At 37.6% G+C, this 23,100-nt stretch overlaps 1 protein-coding gene across 4 annotated transcripts in view; it reads right to left on the bottom strand.

The window, feature by feature from the left end:
• The window catches only part of LOC126297385 (uncharacterized), a 305,076-nt gene extending 291,155 nt beyond the window's left edge, over positions 1–13,921 (bottom strand). For 2 of the 4 annotated variants that reach the window (XM_049988117.1, XM_049988118.1), the window contains exon 1: positions 13,653–13,887. The gene's annotated coding sequence lies outside the window, so the exon portion shown is untranslated. Of the gene's footprint in view, positions 1–13,652 lie in introns of all 4 variants that reach the window. The other 2 variants (XM_049988116.1, XM_049988119.1) reach the window with 2 other exon arrangements.
• Between the last annotated feature and the right edge of the window lie 9,179 nt (positions 13,922–23,100).

Genomic DNA, 23,100 nt, shown 5'->3' with positions numbered 1-23,100 from the left:
CTCAACTTTTTGCAGTCTAACCTCACCTGACTGAACATAATTTGTCACATCACTGTTTGTCTATATGTAACACCTGTAAAGATGGAAATAGCCAAAAGTGATAATTGTGAGTTATATAACTTACATAATCAAGATGGACTTTACAAATAAATTACAGACTTTATGTCTTCAAGCGACTTCTTTTCTTCTTTGTGCCTGAGCAACAAGATAAGATACATCATTCTACCTGCAATTTCTAACAGAAAATTTCACTAGTTTAAGTTGTTCCAAGAAATTTGTTCCCAAACAACAGAAAACTTTTCTCACAAATCCAACCCAAAGCAGTCGAATTCAAACCTACTATGTGCAGAAAAATAAATAACACATTTTAAAAATATTAACACAATTATTTTTTGTAAAGTGATGACAATCAACTATGACTGGTTTATATAATAAAAACATCATTAATAATTTTTTGCTTTCCAAGGTAACTATGATAACAACAGATTATAAAATGCTGATAGAAGAGTTGCAAACAAATTCCTGTGCCTTTTCTATATAGACATCAATTCTGCTAGTAAAGAATGTATGATAAGTTTTCTCGTATGATAAAAACAATACACGGGTATTGGTAAAGCATTACGTCAGCTATCTGCATAGATATTATATCTGGGCATAAATGAAGCTAACAGAGCAACCATTTTCAATGCTGACCACTTTAAGTTTATAATTGTCTCTCACAAACCACTTTTACAGCACTTCATTTCATTTTTACCAAATCCTTGAAGATATACTTCCATTTTTCGTATCCATCCAATCACATCTTATACTTAGGCTCATACACACAGTCATAAATTAATACCACACTGGCTATTCCTGCACAATAATTCACTTTTGGATATTTTTGTGAATGCCTAAATAAAAATTTGTGGCCAATGCTTATATATGATAACACTGATTTTCATTATATGCCATTGTGGTTAAACAGGATACTCCTAAATTTTCCAGTCCTGTAATAATATTCCTCAGTTTTCCAGTCTTGTAGCTTTTCTGTTTCGAAGCAAACTTTTAACTGAAGGCTTCGCATTACAACTTCAACGAACTTTTGTTTTCAGAATTGCTTGTTCACCAGGTAACCCTTGCACAACTATGCATCTACTGAAAAACTCAATTTGATGCTTTTTACATACACTTCGATAAATTATTAGTGAAATCAAAGTTATGTCATTAACTAACATACACTGAGGTGGCAAAAATCATGGGATACCTCCTACTATTGTATCACATCTCCTTTTGCCCAGCATAGTGCAGCAACTCGACACGGCATGGACTCAACAAGTTGACGAAAGTCTCCTGCAGAAATATTGAGCCATGCTGCCTCTACAAACATCCATAACTGCGAAACTGTTGCAAGTGCAGGTTTTTTTGCACAAACTGACCTCTGGATTATGTCACATAAATGTTTGACGGCATTCATGTCAGGCAACTTGGAAGGCCAAATCATTTGCCTGAATTGTCCAGAACATTATTCAAACCAATCATAAGCAATTGTGGCCAGGTGACAAGCCACACTGCCATCCACAAAAATTCCATAATTCTTTGGAGAACATGAAGAATGGCTGCAAACTGTCTCCAAGTAGCCAAACATAACCATTTACAGTAAATGATCAGTTCAGTTGGACCAGAGGACCCAGTCCACTCGACGTAAACACAAGTAACACTATTATGGAACCCCCACCAGCTCACACACTGCCTTGTTGACAACTGGGGTCTACGACTTTGTGGGATCTACATTGCACTCAAGCCCTACCATCACCTCTCACCAGCTGAAATTGGGACTCATCATACCAGGCCACAGTTTCCCAGTCACCTAGGATCCAACCAATATGATCATGAGCACAGGAGAGGTACTACAGACGATGTCATGCTGCTAAAAAAAGGCGCAAGTATTGGTCATTGGCTGACACAGTTCATTAACACAAAATTTCATCACACTGTCCTGATGGACATTTTCGTTGTATGTTTCACACTGATTTCTGTGGATATTTCACATAGTGTTGTCTGTCTGTCTGTCAGCACTGACAACTTTACGGATACTGTTGCTCTCGGCTGTTAAGTGAAAGCTGTCAGCCACTGCATTGTCCATGATGAGATGTAACGCCTGAAATTTGGTACTCTCAGCACACTCTTGACACTGTGGATTGCACAATATTAAATTCCCTGACAATTTCTGAAATGGAATGTCCCATGCTTCTAGCTCCAACTACTTATGTGTTCAAAGTCTGTTAATTCCTATCTTGAGGCCATCATCATGTCAGAAACCTTTTTACTCAAATCAACTGAGTACAAATAACAGCTAATCCAATGCACTACCCTTTTATATTTTGTGTTTGTGACACTACCACCCTCTGCATATGTACATATAGCTATCCCATGACTTGTCAACTCCATGTAGTTGCTTATTCCCATTTAAACAGTACCAAAACTGTGAAATATGTTATTTCATTATTGATGAACCATCAACAGATGACAATCACGAGTATAGACAATACTTTTAAATGCACCTGTAAGTTGTTCTCACAGTTATGCAAAATTTTCTTTGCTTTATGTGCATACTACAGTTTTCCCTAAGGAAACATATTCACCATGTTGATAACGACAGTTAATACTCTGTTTTCCATCTTTGCATGTAGTATATTTTGATTGCCAGTTCTTTACCTATGTACCTCTTTTTCTGTTTCACGCGCATCCTCGATGATTTTATGCCCAATCATTCAAACAAAAAATCTTTCGTATTGATGTGCAGCTATAGGACATTACCTGCTCAAATAAGAAAGGACGCAATCTTGACCTATAGCAGGTGTCTTCACAACTTACCAATTTCTATCCTCAAAATGATTTCTTAGTTCCTTAGTTACTGAACGCGTTCACAATCCACAAGTTGGCCACACTCATTCCATCTTCAGATAACTTTTTAAACTGTGAAAGCGTAAGTTGAATGACATTAAAGATTACAAAACACTCTTTTGCACTTGTGAGTCAATTTTGCACCAAAGTCTTTATTGATTGGCAATAATCATTCTTTTTCTGGATTGCAGTTGTATGTCTATTTACTACACTGGTCACATTTGTTTGTAATTGATGTTCAATCACACTCAGAAACATACCAAATATTTTTCATGTCTGCTTTCGTGTGCGAACGATTACCGCCAGTACTATAGCAATTCCAAATTTCTCTCCAATTGGTGCTGTCCTGTATCTAAGCACTCATTTCACCACAATGCCAATAATATCCATTAATCATTATAAATGCTATTCCTGCTGTGAGAAACTGTGTTTCATTCACACTACATAATTTATATTAACAGATTACATCCCTCACAAAATGGTTTCAAAGCACAAAATCTTTCTGTTTGTCCTTCAGCAAGACCTCTGCTACAAGTGATGTTTGCCATTTAATATGTTCAGCTACCCTTAATTCCATAAGTTATGTTGAAAGCACAGAAATGTTCAAGTCACTGTCCACTAGTTCTTGTTGCATGTGTACACTTCATTCAGAATCTCTGACGTTTAATCACATCTCCCGCATTGCAGAGAAATATTTTTTTCCTATTGTCACACCAACTACTGTAGAGTGAATTACCTTTCACATTCATCATTTATTTACTTTAATAATGCTGTTCTTGTACCAGAGATTTATCAGCTTCACAGTGGATGCTTCTTTTCACCTTTCTCAAGATATGAGTGGCAATTCATAAATAATAGCTATGTGACTTCATTTTTTAAGTCAACAAACAAATGGATACACTTCGCTGTTGGTAGACATCATCTGTAGCATCACCTTGGCAAAAATCCACCTTCTGCTACACAACCATGCCTTAATAGTCATTTGGATTTCAATAACAACTTCATACAGTGGCCCACAACAGTCGCCCTCCACTACAACAAAAAAGTTTGGATTATACACAGGATTCTGCATTGTTCTGTGTGTCAGTTTCCTTCCAACATCAATAGTAATGCATAAAGTGTGTGTACCAGCATAGATACATTTATTTATTTATTCATCAAAGCATCTTCTCACGATGATATAGGATTTGTAAAGGCAAAATAGCGCAAATCAACAGGCCAAAATATACGAACCATAGCATATATAGCGTGCTTCACGAGTATAGAACAGGTAACCCATTGCCACAAAACAATATGTTTGACACTGGATTCTCTTAACCATTTTTACACAGCTCCATGTATAGCAACCGAAGTTCACTGATAACCACTATTCCAGAAAGGCAACATGGATATCATCATCTGCAGCTCATTAAATTAAATCTATAACTTTCATTAGAATTTACTGCAGTGTTTCCACTTTTTTCTGTCTGTAATTGGCCTTTGTCCCATCCCCTGTAGATGAACTGGGTTGTCTGAAAACAGCACAATTTTGGTACATGACCAATGCTTTGGATTCTTTGGCACTGTTTCTACTTCATAATTTGCATAGGTACAATATTCTGGGGTAATACTTTCACCTTCGGCCAGGAGAGAAAAAAAAAAAACTGTAGTAATGAGGTTCTTGCCCTAATTTCTATTTTTCTCACAGAACAAAACAACTGTTTACTGTGACACATAACCAAAAAATGTGATTATAGAAGAGACGTCACACAGTTCATCCAGTTTGTTCCACCAGTGTTGTCAACCAGTCATATGTAATATATCTGCAGGTATTACTTTTAGTAGATAATAAATACAACTGCAGAAACCTTTCAAACAATGATCACTACAATTTTATTATTTACCTATACAAACTGGTAGTGAAATGAATTAATGCATGGACAGGAGTTACATCTGGCCATTTTCCATTAGCATGATAGTGCTGAGCTGAGATTTCTACCCCATTCCTACTAATGGATAATCTTGCATTGGTGTTGGCCATAACACTCCCCCATATGCCCTCATTTAATCTCAACACTGGTTTCTTCAGCTGCTTCTTATTTCTCCTTCCAAACCGAGCGAGGTGGCGCAGTGGTTAGCACACTGGACTCGCATTCGGGACGACGACGGTTCAATCCCGTCTCCGGCCATCCTGATTTAGGTTTTCCGTGATTTCCCTAAATTGTTTCAGGCAAATGCCGGGATGGTTCCTTTGGAAGGGCACGGCCGATTTCCTTCCCAATCCTTCCCTAACCCGAGCTTGCGCTCCGTCTCTAATGACCTCGTTGTCGACGGGACGTTAAACACTAACCACCACCACCACCATCTTCTTCCAATGATGTCCACTCTACAGTGCTCTATCTGATATTTGATCTTCTTGTCACATGTTCTACCTAGTACCATCCCAGAGCCCACAGCCTGGTGATGAATGTAGCTGCCTCCAGGTCATAGGAACCAGAGTTCAATTTCTGGTTAGGTTAGAGATTTCCTTCATTTGGCGGCTGGGTGTTTTTGTTTTTCTTATCATTCCACTTCATCTTCACTGACACACAAGTTGTGTAAGTGGAATCAAATAGAAAGACTTCAGAGCAGGTCTTCAGACCAACAGTGCCATACAATCATTTCATTTTCTCACCATTATGGCAATTTAGCTTGGGTCAATGATAGATTTACAATGTTTTGTTTCATCTTTCTTTATTTCTATTTTTTTATGTATGTTTTCTCCAAACAATAGAATGGTTTATTTTTCATATATAATACTGTTAACAGTCCCTCACCAGTTCCCACACAGGTCACTTGTTTCCAGCTTTCTTCTTTTCAGGCTAATGTGTAGACTAGCATGCTTACTCGCTTTGTTAAATTGTTCAAACTTCCCTGCAAATGAACTGATTATTTGAGAACAGCACAATGTTTGTAAAATTCAGATGCTTTGGATTCTTTTCTACAGTGATGATATAATGAGCTTCACATCCAACAGTCTTAAATGCATCTTTTGTAGCTGATGTACATAAATTTGGTGAGATAGATTCTTCTTTCGTTGAGTCTTGTTTCAATGCTCAATTTACTTTTGCTCCCCCTTTAACTGTATTTAATTGTACTGCGCTGTTATAAAAAGATTTTATTTGGCACATATATCTTTTAGGTCTCTATGATTAAGTATGTATCTTTTAGGTCTCTATGATTAAGTATGTATCTTGTAGGTCTTTATTGTGTTGTAATTATTAAGTACTTTGTAATAAGTCAAGATTCAAAGGATGTAAAAGTTAAACCATATTTTATTCACAATATTTCTCTGCCAAAGTATTTAAAACCTAGTGTACAGATAATCAATTCTAAGGAGTCCTTCCATAAACTGGTTTGTTCTGCTGAGAATGTAGAAGAATATGTTGTTGATCATCTTGATAAACAGATTGTAATTTTACGAGTTCAAAATAATATAGCAGAACAGACTAATGGCAATTTTACTTCATTTTATTTTAGACAGAAGCTGCATAAACATACAGATACTATGAATAAATTAAAAATTTTGAATTTTCCAACTCATTCTATTTCAGAGGAACCAGTAACCCAAACAAGCTGGTGGAGAGATGACAATGTAAAGTTCTGCATTCTGGCCCTAGACATGCTAATCGGGTCTGACTGAAAAGAGGGAGGGAGGGATGAAGGGAGGGGGAGAGGGATCGAGAGAGGGAGGGGGAGAGAGGGGGGGGAGAGGGGGACAGGTGGGAGAGGGGGAGAGAGGAGAGGTGGGAGGGAGAGGGGACTTAAAGAGCATTAACACAGCTGATTGTTTACGGAGTTAATATCAATCCAAAGAGCAGTACTGACTCAGCATGACTATCATAATGCAACTTACATATATTTTCTGCCAACATTCATTATGTCATAACGTGATACAAATTAAAACATTATATGTGCAATTTCAGCACTATGAATGGCCGCACGAAATAAATCTCTCTGTTGAAGCTATCTTGGAAGTTTATGGTGCAAATAAATATTTGCAAAGCTGGCAACAAAACAAAGATTTAGAAATATTATTATGATGATGATGAAAAAGAAGAAGAAGAAGAAGAAGAAGAAAATGATGATGAAGTCCAATGCTCCAAGGAGCGTAGGGGTCGAAGTGGGAGACCCGCACCATCGACTAGGCAAGGTCCTAGCGGAGGTGGTTTGCCGTCGCCTTCCTCTGGGAAATACAGGGTGTTCATAAATGAACATCAGTGTTTTAATGCTTTATACTATTTATTACATTAAACTTACATTTATAAATGATATGTCAAATGAAAGAGAAACTAAAACAGTTTTACCAAGAATCCTATAAATGTTCAATGTGGAAAAGCAAAGTATGCAATTGGTTGAACTTCACTGTACCCAAGTGCTGGATAGGCCACAAGGGGTCCAATGACAGGGCTTGCTTTGCATGTCCTCCATGTTCACCCGACCTAATGCCACGTGAATTTTTCCTTTGGAGCTTTATCAAGGGTTGTGTGTACGTGCCTCCACTACCAGCAGACCTCCCTGAATTAAGAAACCGGATTGAAGCAGCTGTTGCTACAATCACTGAAGACAAACTTATCAACGTTTGGGAAGAACGGCTATAGAATTGATGTGTGCCATGTGACAAATGGTGCTCACATTGAACATTTATAAGGTTCTTGGTGAAACTGTTCGAGTTGCTCTTTCATTTGACATATCATTTATAACTGTAAGTTTAATATAATAAATATTATGAAGCGTTAAAAACCCGATATTCATTTATAAACATCCTGTAGGATAATGAGACACAAATGGAGCCTAGTGTGACGAAATAATTACAATGCATGGAGGAATCCAATTCCCAGTTGGCAAAGTCATTATAGTGGAAGACAACAACCAGTTTCCAAAACCGATGCAAAGAAACAACTTTTGCGCTCTTTCCAACACATCAATACAGAATAATATTGCTGCAGAGACAAGCATAAGCATAAAAAATGCTGTATAGATACTGAAGAAACATTATAGCATCTATCCAATAGTGTTTTAATGAAGCAGCACAGAAATTGAAGTTAAAAAAAAGAAACTACAAATATGAAGAAGAAGAATCTATTATTACATAATAAGGAAGTTTAGTTCTGCCTTGAGCAATGGATTTTTCTTCTTCTAGTACCCTTCCAGTTTCCGAGAAGTTTCTTCAGTTTCAGAGGGCTTTACTTATACTATGTTAAACAACACACAAATAATATTTGCATTATGATATTTATGTATTTTTGTGGTTATAATATTTATACTGAGAAAATATTAACAGAAAAAATCAATACATAATTTAGTATTACATACTGTTGTTCAAAAGTCTGTATGGTACTTGCAGCATGGCTATAATTATTGCCTTCCAGTATGTCATCCGAAATTTATAACAATTGATCAATGTCATGTTACCTAATTTCCCAAATTTTAGGTGTAACATGATATTATCCATATCTTTTATGTTTCTTCTGTTTCCTTTTCATAGCACTAATTACATTATATTAAGTTGTGTTGTATAAATGAGATATTTGTTATTTTACTCTCTGACTAGCATTTTTTTGGGTTACAGTACTATTTTTTCAGAAAAATGTGTTGACATGAATGTTGATTGTGATTAGGCTTTGTAAAATGCCGAGTGGGGAGGAGATGAAGAACAAAAATCACGAATATTTGTTTACTACGCAACATAATATAATGACAATAGTGCTATAGAAAAAATAGTAAAGTATCAACAATATCACATTTCACCTTTGGAAAATTACACGGCAAAACTTTGATATATGGTTATTAATTGCATATGACACACTGGAAGGCAGTAATTATAGCTGTGCTGCAAATTCTAAACAGACTTGTAAACAATAATATGTAATACTAAGGCAAATATTTATTTTTTGTGTTAATATTTCTGTTAGTACTTTGCTTAATGCAAATACTATAACCACAAAAACAGCTAAGTATCATAATGCAAATATTCTTTGGACGTTGTGTACCAGAGAATAAATAAAATCCACTGTAGGTGGAGAAACTTCTCTGAAACATGTATGGGTACTGAAAGAACTGTGTTTGCTCAAGACAGAATCATATTATCTTCTTACATATTAGGAAGCAAACTCTGACAAAAAGAAGCAGCTTCAACCACAAAACATATTCACAGATGTGCAACCGTCTTGAAGAGCTAGGAAAATAATTCCAAGGGTATGTTGAGAATCATCATTACATGAATACTTAAAGATGATATCGCAGTCATAGATTTACTCAATAACCATTCAATACTGATTAAAAACGACACTGCTTTGTTAGAACCTGGGATGGGAACACCTGGAACTATGACAGCTGTTTTGAATTCAATACAGTCAGAACAACAGAAACAGACAACAGCTAGGTCCTTGCAACTGATTTGCAGCATTTAAAAAAAATGAGTATGGAAATACACAGCCAGAAAGAGCACGGTAATGTTCCAATGCTGAGGGATTAAGTTATACAGGGCTTAGGTGCACTTTGTGCATCATACATACACAATGCAGACAAATTTACAAAATGATAAAATGTAAATTTCACAATTATTTTGAGGCATGTAAATGCCTCAGAACCACCACGTGTGGAGAAAGAGCTTGAGTTTTTGCAACCAAGCTAGAAATATCCACACCAATTCCGTGGTAAAAAACTGCTTCAAAGCACTAAAATGCCATTCACAACCCTGACAATTAAACTAAAGGGTCAGGTGGATAGGGAAAGTATTTTCTGGACACACATTACAGTAAAAACTGTTCATATGCTATTGTATTCCAACATTTTCAGTAGGGTGGCATTGTTTATAACACCTCACAGCCCTCTAAACTTCGCTGGATTACTAAAACTAAAAGCGAAGGTGAGAGACAAGGCTAATGCATTAACACTTCTCAGACTAGTTTCCTACAATTCATGGAACAATGTTGTATCCAAAACCCTATACATTACTTGTGAAAAGAAATGTCAAAGTTAGCAGTATTGCCATTAGCATAAGGTTGTATACCATGCATATGGAACTCACTTTAATAAAGGTTTTATTTGATAAACGTTCATCTAAAAAAGTTTCTAACTCAAGTTTCCTTGTATCAATAACAATAATTAGTATGACTCTGCTTTCAATTTTGTTACAGACATCCAGTTGAAATTGCTACTTCATCAGCAATTTAGTACCTTCTCTGCACTAATGGTTTAGTAGCAAATATTCATTGCTTTCACAGCCATGTTAGCACCCTTCAACTGATACCTTTTGTCCTGTGACCAACGCCTTTAAAAAAAAACTTACAAACAAACACAATAATCTACTCAAAAAATTTAAAAGATATGGGAAGTAATACTTCTTGTGCAAAATCATTTGCATTTGACAACTTACTTCCTGCAAGCCCTATAGTCACTTTTCTATTTAATTATTCATCCAGTGTACATTTGACAACAATGTAAGATTTGTCATCATAATACAACGAAAATAAGCAGCTTAATATACAGGCACACAGAACATATGATTTTTAAGACAATAGGACACATGGTCACCTGTGTCCTTGTCGATGGAACCATCCCAGCATTTGTCTGACAGAAACTAAAGAAAACCATAAAAAAGGCTGACTGAATATAAGGTCCATCTCTTAACAACTACACTGCCTCATTCAGTTGGTGGTTAAAATGCCAGTGCCAAGTAGACAATGAGACTTTAAAAATTTCTCACTATTAACATTATGGCTGATCTTAAAGTCACTGGCAACAATGTAGTTGTTATTTTAACAGGAAAAAAAAGCAAAAAAAAAAAAAAAACCGGATGCTCACCCTATACGCTTTGCTGAGAAAACATTCATCCCACTATGCAAAACAGGATTTCTTATATATAAAAAAAAAATAATCATAATTAATCATCTAAGAGACAAGCTGTACCTAATGTTACAGTACTACAGAGAAATATATGAAAGACACTTCTGGGATATCCAACATATACTTCCTTCAAAACCAAAGATAGTCTCTACAATGTTGTACTGTAAAAATCTGTGTGTGTTCTTGCAACAGGCCCTGAGAAACCATCTGTGCAAGAACAAAGTTCACGTAATAATAAGTACAACTATTGAGGAGGAAATTGTCTGTAACTGCAATATGAAACTTTTAAATAATATAGCTGTACAAAATATTTGCAATTGCACATCAAAGAGTTGTGCAATATATATGCAATTGCACATCAAATACATAAAAAAGAAATGCCAAAATACAATTCCAGCTTTCTGTATCTCTGAGTTTCATATATAAAAATTAAATATTGCCAATCTGCTATTTCAAACTGAAACAAATAATCAATGAAAGCGAAATCTCATCTTAGGTATTCCCAAATAACCAGTACAGGGTGTTATATGTTACTGGTTTATCAAAGATGATACCTACCAATGATTTTAGAAGGCTGCACATAACTTATATTTTTGAAGACACTTGTTCTTAACTTGTAACACAACATAACAACACAAAACCAGGAAAAATGTATACATGTGAGGCATGATATAGCCTTCTTTAATGTGTACAGTAAAGGATCTGCCTAAAAGAAAAATTTTCTCAAGTGTATTACAGTTTCTAATATTTGTGTTTAAGAGAAATAAATAAGTGAAGTCTTTCCTCCAAAAAAAATGAGGGTTCAAACTAACCACCTGAAGTGTACAAGACATGCTGTATGCTACATGGCATTCTAAATAGCACCCCAAATTAAGGAAGGAACAATTCTGCCAATGCATAATCAACACTTATTTATATTCTTTACTCTCATCTCAAAATTGTCCTCTGACCGCTAATTTGTCAAAAACAGACATTCCAGACCATGGCTGTGTACAAAATATAAGTTGACTCTTACATTTATTTATTTGTTCATTTAAATAGCATCATTACATGTTTCGAACTGACAGGTTCAGCACCAGACGGTCTGTTCTTTACATTAGCTGTCACTTTGTGTTCTCCCAAATGACGAAACTTCCTCGTGGTGGTGGTACCCTACAGATACACAGACAGAGTCTCACATTTTGTTTTCGTTGTACCGCATCACCACCACAAGAAAATTTCATCATTTGGGAGAACAAAATGTGAAAGCTAATGTAAAATGTATCTTAATGTGAACAAGTCGTCTGATGAACCTGTTGGTTTGAAACCGGCAACGGCACTATTTAAATAAATAAACAGCATTATAAAAAGTGGCTGCTGTTATCTTCTCTGTCATAGTCAACTTGTCTTTCGTGACGATTTATCATGTTTTCTCATACGAGCTAATAGCACTAATAAAGGTGAAACAGATTTCCACAATATGGGGCGCTTACCTGACAAACCTCTAGAAGTAAAATAAACACAAAAGTATTTTAAAATCATTACATTAAAGTGCCATTGTGCTGAATGATCTAAGGCTCACTTTAGGCAAGCCCTAAAATGACAAACTATACTGAACACACACACACAAATGTATAAAATAAACGCTAAAGTCCCTATGCCCTAAAATGACAAACTATACTGAACACACACACAAATGTATAAAATAAACGCTAAAGTCCCTATGCCCCGCCCCCTCATGTAAGCACAAATTAGCTGACTTTCATACTTTGATAAATTCGATTTACAAGTCCTGGGCAGCGCACACATTTTCAACAGTCTACCTTTGTCAGAATATCCAACTTCATACTGCATGGCAATTAAAACACTTTCACAAAACACCATACACACAACCTGAAGCTGTGGGTTCTGATTGTTGCACTGTAAATGCTAACAAGTGATATCACAAGAAAATTTACACACTTTCACAAAACCCTAAAATAGGATAATAAGTCATAACCATAATAATACAGTGAACAACATTACATAAATGACTATACAGTTGCACTGGACTAATCAGTATGACAAAGCCTCTCAATTTTCTTTAGCCAAGTTATCTAGTCAATACAAAATACAAATGACAACAAACTTTGTATTTCTACATAAATCATCTTGTGTCGCAGACATATACTTGGCTACACTGAATACAGTAAACGTACTAGTCACAACACATAACTTTATCAGCCACAACAGATACACTGGAACAAAACAACCCTCCACCGCTAAAATTACAGCTTCAGAAAATTGGCAACCAATCAAGAAATTGTAATGAAAACAACAAAATCTCCGTATCATTTCCATCACTGCAAAAAAATCACCCGAGTGTCAAAAAATATTTAGATGGAAGCATCGGAATATCATATAGATACACAAATTCGTAATACGCGACTTCGAAAATTTCTTGTGTGCAATTCCTGGACAAACTACTGATAGCGTCCAAGAACTGGCGCGAAAACTGTAAATATGTAAATTATTGCAAAACAGTGTACCACCAAACTTACATTCTTTCCACTAACACTTCCACGAAACGCAAGTAATTACTTAAACTTATTATAGCATAATGCACTGGCCATTGCGTTACAATCAAAGGTTGAACTACCTATACAGCTGGTTTAAAAAAAGGATGGGCTCCTTAACGTCAGTTTGTAGATACAGAACGGAAAACCCATAACAGAGGTTTCATTACTGCATTATGGTCGAAAACAAACAATTCAAACACCAACCCGCATCAGGGTCTCGGCAACAAACTACCTTTATGAAACGCCATTTTGCCGCACTGTTTACAAAGACACGCAAATGCATATGGTAACAACTACTACGCTAAATGGACAATACTAGAAGTTTACGAGTAAATAATACGACTTACGCACTACACCTACCTGTCACTGACAGCAAAACAGTTGGTTTCAGCCCACACACAAGCATATTTAAAAGCCGACCGTCGCACGCGCACTCACTTCTTTAACACACATACCCAACTTTTATAAATGCTGTATTTACATACTATAAAGATACGGAAAGCAAGATGTTAAAATTATTGATTACTTCCACGACCTCGGTGTAACTCTAAACAACACAAGAACCAGTGATGGCGGCCATCAATTGCAACAAAACAAAGGTCTACCTATACAACCCTAGGCCGTAAAACCAAAGATAAAATTTGTATTATGAACGCACTTCGATTATATCATTCTCTTTGGTATACAGGTGAGAAGTAGAATTATCCTACAATTTTTACCGCCCCCCTCCCCGACACCAAGTTAAAATCGTTACAAAATGGTGATTTCTGGGTGCTCATGATGTGTCCTATCGACCTATTTATTCTTTTAATCAAATTGTGTCATAACTTTCCTTTTTTAATTCAGTACCTCTTCATTCGTTACTGCTTATACCATACAAATCATCAGAATTCTTCTGTAGCACCATATTTCAAAAGCTTTATTCTCTAATTTTGTGGACTGCTTATGCCCAGTTCTAAGACAATATATCTTTTTAGCAGTGTTAATGAAGACTCAAAGCGCAAGATCTGGGTGTGCAATAAATGTGACGACTATGGTTCAGATGGCTCTGAGCACTATGGGACTTAACTACTGAGGTCATCAGTTCCCTACAACATAGAACTTCTTAAACCTAACTAACCTAAGGACATCACACACATTCATGTACGAGTCAGGATTCGAACCTGCGACCGTAGCGGTCGCGCGGTTCCAGACTGTAGCGACTAGAACCGCTCGGCCACTCCAGCCGGCTGTGACGACTATGAATTAGGCTTAAAATTTAGGAATGAAGACCATGTAAATAAAGTCGTCAGTGTGCTACTAAATGAGATCATAGGGTTGAAACGTAAATATGAAACACTACTACAGCAAAAAACAGAGCACGAACTTAACTTGCAAAACAAATGTAGAAAACGCGGCAGTATAGTGAACCGTCATTTTTTCGAAACTACCACCGGTACTGTAGAGGATGGACTGTGTAAGAAATGCAACTAATGCAACACATAGTTTTGTTTTCGATGTGCTAAAGTTGATCCTTCAGTGAGGGAGAACAAAAAATGGCACTGAACTGGAAATGAAGGGAGTGCAAAACTATATTTTGGCTAATTAGCAGTGAAGAGAGAGCAGAAGAGTGCCACAGATCGCTTGCAGAAGGAGCTGGGTCACTTTCAGTTAATATGAAAGACAACTGCAGACATACAAGAAATTTTTGTAACAATTTTTTCACGACAGTGTAGCTGGAAATGTTCATTCACTAGCAATTTATCGAAGAAAACGAGTAAGCAAGCAGAAGAAGTAAGTCTCGTATCTTCACTTGTGTTATCTAACTATTCACTCCAGGATCTAGGTGGCGAGAAACCTTACAAACAATACATAGTAAGCTGGCCAATAAAGCTCTAAACCGAAATGTTCAAATGTCAAATAAGAAACCTCCTAACTTATGGTGATAGCAACGGAAAAATACTCTCCGTTTCACTTCATGAAAAAATGAACTCAGATTACTCTGTGTTTGCTAAGGTCGAAACTGGTGCTATACTTAATTCTATGGTACAAAGTTTAATCATAGAAACAAACAAACTGTATTGTGATTACGGAAGGCACCAATGATGTGTACAAACGCGATACAAATCAGCACTTTAAAGTTACAAGAAGTTAGTGGCACTACTGATCCACGCCAATGTAGTCATAACTAACATACTAGTATGGTACGACCTCCCAGAGTGATCGTATGTTAATAGGGAAACGAATTATCACAATTCAGTGCAACAGAAAGTGTAAAAAATTAGTAATGTATGCTTAGTAGTTGTCTGCGAACTGAACCGCGATGAACACACATAGCATGGACTTCACATGAACAGGGAAGGGAAATTAAGGTTAGTGAACGAAATAAAAGGTCTCTGTGCCCTATTCAGAAAGAGGAAGGAACTATTCACACTACATTATAGCTGCAATGCTCTTTTAGAGAAAATAAACATTTCTGTTGTGTTTCATTAACAAAAACTACAATAAATGATAAGGTGACATCTGCAAATATGTATTCCTCTATGTTAAATGAGAATAACGTAGAACAACTATAACTAACAAGTAGAATAAATGGTCCCGATAATTCTGAGGCAGGTGTATTAGCAACAGCTTACACCGAAAAAAATGTTCATGTACAGTTAAAAGATAACCTCCTGGAATTCCAATACTGGCTCGAAAAGTTACATGGTAGCATACTTATTACAAATGTAAGCTGGTTATAATATAATGAATTAGAGTTAAATGTACCAAATGGCTGTGAATTTGTTACAGGTCTATTTTCATCATCAAAACGCTGAAGCTAAGTTATGAAATTATAGATGAAAGTGTACTTTATATAGAACCGAAATTTGAAGTTTATGCAGTACAGTTTCCAAGACTGGAAATTATAGCAGTGTCTATATATTGTCCTTTCAGACAAAACGAAGATTTTTTTATAGAACGCCCTCAGAAACTTGTAGTCTTGTATCTCAAGTATAAAAACAGCACAGTTTTAATATTTGGTGATATTAATATAGACGTTAGGTTTTGCAGGAACATTGTAAGAAATTTACTCAATACATTAAGATCAAAAATTTTTACTGTATGAATGACAAGGCCACCAGACTGAATGCATGTTTCGATAACATTATCCATAATTTTCATATGAAAATATATCAGTTTAATACAATCATAATATGTATTTCCACCCATGAAGTGCTGTAGATTAGAATTCCTTTGAAGAATAAAACAGATACTAGTCAGGAAAGAATAATCAGGCCCACAAATGCACAGAAGCTAAACAGACTAAAATCTATACTAACATTAATAGACTGGAATGAATTACATACAGATGTTATGACTCCTAATAAGTCAATCAAAACATTTTTAGAAGTGGTAATTGAAATCTTTGAAGAAATATGCCTTAGGTATGACAAGAAACATTACAAGCATAACCCCCATTCTAAACTGGTACACACCACAGCTCAAATACTTAAAAATTTTGATGCTCCTGTATTTATGACAGCTCACACAACAGTAAAGCACATAGGGATAAATACACTCCTGGAAATGGAAAAAAGAACACATTGACAACGGTGTGTCAGACCCACCATACTTGCTCCGGACACTGCGAGAGGGCTGTACAAGCAATGATCACACGCACGGCACAGCGGACACACCAGGAACCGCGGTGTTGGCCGTCGAATGGCGCTAGCTGCGCAGCATTTGTGCACCGCCGCCGTCAGTGTCAGCCAGTTTGCCGTGGCATACGGAGCTCCATCGCAGTCTTTAACACTGGTAGCATGCCGCGACAGCGTGGACGTGAACCGTATGTGCAGTTGACGGACTTTGAGCGAGGGCGTATAGTGGGCATGCGGGAGGCCGGGTGGACGTACCGCCGAATTGCTCCACACGTGGGGCGTGAGGTCTCCACAGTACATCGATGTTGTCGCCAGTGGTCGGCGGAAGGTGCACGTGCCCGTCGACCTGGGACCGGACCGCAGCGACGCACGGATGCACGCCAAGACCGCAGGATCCTACGCAGTGCCGTAGGGGACCGCACCGCCACTTCCCAGCAAATTAGGGACACTGTTGCTCCTGGGGTATCGGCGAGGACCATTCACAACCGTCTCCATGAAGCTGGGCTACGGTCCCGCACACCGTTAGGCCGTCTTCTGCTCACGCCCCAACATCGTGCAGCCCGCCTCCAGTGGTGTCGCGACAGGCGTGAATGGAGGGACGAATGGAGACGTGTCGTCTTCAGCGATGAGAGTCGCTTCTGCCTTGGTGCCAATGATGGTCGTATGCGTGTTTGGCGCCGTGCAGGTGAGCGCTACAATCAGGACTGCATACGACCGAGGCACACAGGGCCAACACCCGGCATCATGGTGTGGGGAGCGATCTCCTACACTGGCCGTACACCTCTGGTGATCGTCGAGGAGACACTGAATAGTGCACGGTACATCCAAACCGTCATCGAACCCATCGTTCTACCATTCCTAGACCGGCAAGAGAACTTGCTGTTCCAACAGGACAATGCACTTCCACATGTATCCCGTGCCACCCAACGTGCTCTAGAAGGTGTAAGTCAACTACCCTGGCCAGCAAGATCTCCGGATCTGTCCCCCATTGAGCATGTTTGGGACTGGATGAAGCGTCGTCTCATGCGGTCTGCACGTCCAGCACGAACGCTGGTCCAACTGAGGCGCCAGGTGGAAATGGTATGGCAAGCCATTCCACAGGACTACATCCAGCATCTCTACGATCGTCTCCATGGGAGAATAGCAGCCTGCATTGCTGCGAAAGGTGGATATACACTGTACTAGTGCCGACATTGTGCATGCTCTGATGACTGTGTCTATGTGCCTGTGGTTCTGTCAGTGTGATCATGTGATGTATCTGACCCCAGGAATGTGTCAATAAAGTTTCCCCTTCCTGGGACAATAAATTCACGGTGTTCTTATTTCAATTTCCAGTTGTGTACAAGATCATAAAATCGCACTAAAGGTATGCAACCAAGACAGCAAAACGCAAGACCAATGATGAATACATTCTTTAAGTAAATGTAAAGCAGCAATCAGAACTGAAATAAATTATCAACAGAAAGATTACAATATTCCACATCCTTGTGATCCACTAAATAAATATTTTACCAATCCTATATCAGAAACCAACATCAAGGATAATGTGAGCAAGGCAGAAGCACTACTGCCACCATTACTCAATAAGGCATCTGAATTTTTTGAATGGAGGTATGTAACTTGCGACATGACAGTGAAGCAATAGCTAGACTCACTAATTTCTGAAGAGAAGATCTCTATGGCTTTTCTAATTTCCTTATCGAACAAATAAGGAAAGAGATAACAAAGCCCTTATCAAAATTATAAACAAATTGTTAGCAGGGGGAGTGTACTCATAATGCCTAAAAATATCCACAATCGAGCTGGTTCATAAGAAAGATAGCATAATATCACCTGACAATTACTGACCCATTTCACTAGTCCCTATTATTTCTAGAATAACAGAGCACTGTATACACCAGCAGATGAATCAATATTTTGAATTTAATGACCTAATCTGTCCTGCACACTATGGCTTTAGATCTACTCCCTCTACTGTGAAAGCAGTTGACAGTATCATGACAATAGTTGTGACAGCTTTGAGAATAAGTCAATAAGTTTTGTGGCACTATTGGATTTAAGGAAAGCCTTCCCTATACTATCCTAATAAGAAAACTACAGCACAGTGGAATAGGGGAGAAAGCTCTCCTCCTACTGCAACGATACCTAAGCAATCGAATACAGTTAGAGTGTGTGAAGGACCAAAAATCAGATTCTATACCTGTTAAAAAAGGAATGCCACAGAACTCCATACTTGGGCACTTTCTGTTCATTGCACAGGGTTATCAGAATTTGCATGCATGACGAGGCGATTGCCTAATTTTAATGCTAAATAACTAGGACATGGTGGCAAGGTATCGAATTTTTTCTCAACTTTTATGTCTTAGTACAGCCTGCCATGCAACGTCCCTACAAGCTTTTCTGATATCTTCTGGCCACGCTGTATGTATAAAAGCCCTGCCCCCCATATTGCCCTGTGACATTGTACTATATGCAGGCGACAACACATTAATTGCTCAGAATAACAACCTCTACGTCTACTTAGATTCTTCACAAGCCACCATACGGTGTGTAGTGAAGAGCACCCTGTACTACTACTTGTCATTGCCTTTCCTGTTCCACTTGCAAATAGAGCGAGGGAGAAACGACTGGTTACATGCCTCCGTATGAGTCCTAATTTTGTCATATCTTATCTTTGCAGTCATCACATGCTTTTTATGTTGGTGGCAGTAGAGTCGTTTGGCAGTCAGCCTCAAATGCCGTTTCTCTAAATTTTCTCAATAGTGTTTTTTGGAAGGAACGTCGCCTTCTCTCCAGAGATTCCCATTAAAGTTCCCAAAGCCTCTCTGTAACACTTACTTGTTCAAGCCCACTGGTAACAAATCTAGCAGCCCACCTCTGAATTGCTTCGATGTCTTCCATCAGTCTGACCTGATACGGATCCCAGACACTCAAACTATACTCAAAGATACGTAGCACCAACGTTGTATATGCGGTCTTCTTTACAGGTGAACCACTCTCTCCTAAAATATTCTCAATAAAGTGAAGTCGACCATTCGCCTTTCCTACCACAGTTCTCACACGCTCATTTCATTTCATATCGTTTTGTAACGTTACGCCCAGGTATTTAAACCACTTGATTGAGTCGAACAGGACACTAGTAATACTGAATCCGAAAATTACAGGTTTGTTGTTCCTACCCATCCACATTACATTTTTCCACATTTAGGGCTACCTGCCACTCATCACACAGACTAGAAATTTTGTCTAAGCTGTCTTTTATCTTCCTACAGTCACTCAACTTCGACACTTAAACGTACACCACAGCACCATCAGCAAACAACTGCATATTGCTACTCACCCTGTCCATCAAATCCTTTGTGCATCCACAGAACAACAGTGGTCATACTGCACTTTTGTGGCGCACTCCTAGCAATACCCTTGTCCCTGATGAACACTCGCTGTCAAAGACAACATACTTGGTTCTACCACTTACGAAGTCTTCCAGCCACTCACACATTTGTGAACTTATTCCATATGCTCATACCTTCGTTACAGCCTGCAATGGGCCACCATGTCAAATACTTTACAGAAATCTAGAAATATTGGAATTTGCCTATTGCCCTTCATCCATAGTTGGCAGTATAAAAGTTAAATATATTGTAACTGAGAATATGTTGAGGGACTCTGCAGCAAACTGAAGTGAGGTATAGCGGTCTGTAATTTTATGGGTCCGTTGTTTTACCCCTCTCATATACTGGAGTCTTCTGCGCTTTTTTCCAGTCACTTGGAACTTTGTGCTGGGCCACAGATTTACGATAAATGCAGGTTAGGTAAGGGGCCAATGCCATAGAGCACTCTTCGTAAAACCAAACTGGGATTCCATCTGGAACTGATGATTTATTTACTCTCAAATCTTTCCATTATCTCTCTATGCCAGGGTTTCTTATTACTATGTCGTCCTAACGGGAGTCTGTCCAATGGTCAAATGACGGTATATTTACACGATTTTCCTGGGTGAACGATTTCTTGAAAGTAAAATTTAAAACTTTGGCTTTCAGTTCACTATCATCAACAGCCACACCAAACTGGTCAACAAAGGACTGAATGGAAACCTCAGACACACTTAGCGATTTTACATAGAACCAGAATTTTCTAAGGGTCACTGCCAGATCTTTTGTTGAGGTGTGTTGGTGGTAGTTGTTGTATGATTTGTGCATAGATCTTTTCACAGAGATATGAATCTCTACGAACCTTCCCTTGTCGACATTTGTGCATTCTCTTTGGAACTGAGAGTTTAACATCGACTGCTTCCTCAGCAGTACCCAGCTCGTGGTCGGGCAGTAGCGTTCTCGCTTCCCATGCACGGGTTCCCAGGTTCAGGGACTTTCTCTGCCTCGTGATGACTGGGTGTTGTGTGATGTCCTTAGGTTAGTTAGGTTTAAGTAGTTCTAAGTTCTAGGGGACTGATGACCATAGATGTTAAGTCCCATAATGCTCAGAGCCATTTGAACCATTTTTTTGCTTCCTCAGCATCTTCTAAATTTGGTTATTGAACAATGGTGAATCTTTTCCATCCTTTATCCATTTACTAGGCACATAATTCTTCAGACTTACAATATGCTGAAACTTTGCCCATAATTCCTCTACATCCATCTTACATGGATGAGTCACAAATGAATGTTGCCATAGCAATAGAATGGTGTACCTCCTCATTTGAGGTTAATGCATTACATATCAACAGTAGCAAAACAGAAAACATTGTACTTAATCTGCACGTCCCCAAGAATGACAATAAATCAGTGAATCTTCTTGCATTCCAGTTAGATCAAAGTCTAAGCTGGGATCTGCTCCAGACCCATATGTGTGATTTATGTGCTGTATAAGATGAGAGGCTGTGTAACAAATTCTGGTGCTATATGCATCTAACATATTGAGTTTTGTTAGGAGTAAACTCAACTGGATCTAAGACTGTATTTAAATGACAAAAAAGACCATCAGATGAATTGCAGGACTCACACCACGAAAATCATGTAGACATTATTTCAAGGTAATGAATATTACAACAGTACATAGTTTATGTATTTACAGTTGCCTAATACACACCGAAGAAAACCCGAATAATTGTGATATTAGGATGTCAGTACACCATTAAACATTACAAATAGACATGAAATTAACAAGCCACATGCTAGACCAGCAAAACTCGACAACAGCTATGGGGAAACTCACATAATTTAACAAATTACCTAAGAATGCCCACTCAGTGCCCCTGAATATATTTAAAAGTACAATAACAAAGTGGGTAAAAAAAGTTTTCTATGCATTGAAGGAATTTAAAACAAATGTACAATAGATGAGTTAGAGTATTGAGATGAGAGAATAAAATATTATAAATTATAATATTTTATGAAATCATTTGTGCACTGCTATGCCATATTGTATAAGACTATATGTCGATAAATTTTGTGATTATTATAATTATTTACAGATTGTATAGGTACAACGATATTAACCTGATACTGTAAGTCTAAAAAGGGTTTAACTAATGTACTAAGATGAAACGATATTCATCATACATTTTATGTTATTTTCAGTTGTAGCTTTTATACACAATGAACCAACAGTTTATCCACATAGTTATAAGACAGATAGAATTATAACACTGTTATATGAATTCCTAATTTGATATTGTTCATCTCACAGTAAGGAGAATTTCCTAAAGAGTGGCTAGAAGTGATCTAAGTGACATGTTGCCCTCTTCAAATAATAGTAACTTTCAATCAGTAAGATGACATTCTCTTATTTATAGAGAAAAGTCGTCCTCTGTATGTGTTGTGCATGTAATGTAGCTTTTGCTTAAACCTAAGGAGAACGTTTAACACTTTTGATAGGAGATAAAAGCGTTAGCTACGTTACTGCTGGCACATATTTGTCAGTCTGGAGTCTGGTGCACCTAAAATTTACTGAAAGTCTGGAAAATCTTAATAGCTGCACTAATGTAATAACTCGTCTTTAGTAATGACTTTTTTCTCTGAATAAGCTGAATGTATTTAAGCAACTCAGTAAGCCAAGCAGAAATGTCTGCCAACAGTGAAATATCTCCATCTGAAATTAATTCTGCATATCTTAGAGAGACAGAATATTAATTTTTACGTAAATAAAATCACATATCACTGTAGGAAACATATGTTATAGTTTCAAGGTAA

Source organism: Schistocerca gregaria, chromosome X (assembly GCF_023897955.1).
Source record: "Schistocerca gregaria isolate iqSchGreg1 chromosome X, iqSchGreg1.2, whole genome shotgun sequence".
Taxonomy (NCBI): Eukaryota; Metazoa; Arthropoda; class Insecta; order Orthoptera; family Acrididae; genus Schistocerca; species Schistocerca gregaria.
This window is presented reverse-complemented; position numbering and strand designations above follow the sequence as displayed.